We start from the raw sequence: 2,142 nt of genomic DNA on the forward strand, positions 1-2,142 counted from the left end.
TAGAGTCGTAATGTAAAACTATGTAACACACAGCCAGCTGATGTAAAACTATGTACTGTGGGCGAGCTCTCAGCACACAGAACACATTGGGAAGTGTTGTGTCTGCTTTTCACATCCTCCTCACAACAAAATGTTTTATGTAAAATATCTGTAAAATGTGCAAAACTTTTCACAGGTGATGACCTTTGTGTGGCCAACATCACAGATGAGGGGATACACTTCTTAAAACCTCTGAAAGTGACCCAGACTCACGTGATTGTAAATGTGACCCACCTGTCTCTCTTTGGGCTGACGTGGACGTGGATTCTCGACCTCTTAAACCCTAAGCCTAAACAAATTGTTGGTCAAGTTCTTCTGTTCCTTCGACCGCCAAGTGAAAGATATGAGATGAATGTATTCCTGCTGCCGAGAAATGTGCATCCCGAAGAGGTAAAATGTGTTATCTAATGCTAAGTAGCCTCATCCCTTAAAGTTTGATTATCTTCATACGTATTGTACTTCAACATAAAATGGATTGTGATTCTGAAGAGATGCTAGTCTGTAGGTTTGGGCACAATGACAGCCAATATCAGGCCAAAGTCCATAACTTGTACTAAAGAGCCATGTCAAAATAGACTGTCCATCAACAGTGACAAATAATGGTCTGCAGACTAGTTAGTCTATACCAGGCATTATGATGGAACCATGTGGTAAAGTGTGTGTCATTGTAGGTGGAAAAACAATATCAACAGGATGTACGGATCATGAATACACCTACATGTTCACTCACCGCACACACATCGTACAGTCTGCACTGTCTTCCACATGAAGCACAACCAAAGGTATCAAACACTTGTTGGTCTAGTCCTACTACTTCTGCTACTACTGCTACTATTACTAATACTACTGTAACATGACTGCCACTACTACAGTAATCCAATGCAATAGTAATAAATGTATGTTTGTCTTCAGGCTGGGCTTTATTATCTGGACTTTGGGAATAATTACCAGCCAACATTTGAGGTGTTCATGGATTTGAAGACAGAATACTTCTCATTGGAGCTACGAGGACCTGAGGGTGAGCGTGAGCCGGTGTGGAATGGACACAAGCTCAGAGTTAAAGGTACAATTATGTTTCTTAAGCTACATTAAGTACATTTGCACATACCTGTAATTGTGTCTGGGTTTTCGCCTGTTTATTAGGAGCATCTACTGAACAGCACACAGTGATCAGTGTCTCAGATCCTAATTCCACAATGAATTGTATTTGAATACATGGAGCTCCTCTTAATGTGCAGGAGACAGCTTAGTCCTTTGAGTAAGAGGATGAAAACATTGATGCTGCAACATTTAAATATCTACCTATAAAAGTCAGAGATGTGTATAACGATAATTTAAACAATATGAAATGTGAAATACACACATTTGGTTTGGCGATGAATGAATCCTCTTTTAGGTATTCTGGGGGAGCAAGTTGCTTTTCCCCTACCAATCGTGGCCTTCTGAATCCCCCCATCTTTACCTTTAAATGCACTAAATCTCTGTCTGTGAGTGTTTCCACAGCAAAACTGCAGAACTGTCTCACTATTATGATAATGTGTATGGCGGGTGAGTTCTAGAAGGGGAGCAGCAGCATGAGATAAGGCAGCAACAAAGCTAATGAAAAGTTGCATGCCGGTGTCACGCATTGCATTTTCATGTGTGATACCGGAATGCACTCCATCTCCAATCTCCTCACACAACTCAACTTTTAGACATCGATAAAAACACAATTGACTTTAGACCCAACTGACTTTAACTTGATTTAATGGTTAATTTATTTACATTTATAAATTACATAAAAAGTGATTTTATGATAGATTTTATATTTATGGTTTATTTTTGTATTTTCAAGCATATTTGACTATGTGTGACTGATGGGTAAAAGTAAACTCTTAATCCTACAGCGAAATATCCTTCAGTCTTTAACATGTGCTCAGCCCCTCCCATACCCATGCTCATGAACGCATTAAAAAAGCTTTCATTGAATGTTTTTTGGTGAACGGTGAGCTGTACACATCTGTTTGCAACTAATGAACGCAAACATGAGTGTCGTTGACTCCTGCATGTTTCAGTCAACAGTTGTACATCTGAGTTAAGTATTCAGTATTATCATTGTATCCA

The 2,142-nt window shown here is 39.3% G+C and overlaps 1 long non-coding RNA gene across 1 annotated transcript; it reads left to right on the forward strand.

Annotated features, from left to right (window-relative positions):
• The first annotated feature begins 356 nt into the window (after window positions 1-356).
• LOC311059749 lies at window positions 357-1,934 on the forward strand. The gene is made up of 3 exons (XR_014602202.1): window positions 357-429; window positions 711-821; window positions 952-1,934. It is a non-coding gene; the product is annotated as an uncharacterized lncRNA (long non-coding RNA).
• Window positions 1,935-2,142: the final 208 nt, after the last annotated feature.

This window comes from Gymnoscopelus microlampas (genome assembly GCF_963454915.1).
Source record: "Gymnoscopelus microlampas genome assembly, chromosome: 14".
Lineage (NCBI taxonomy): Eukaryota > Metazoa > Chordata > Actinopteri > Myctophiformes > Myctophidae > Gymnoscopelus > Gymnoscopelus microlampas.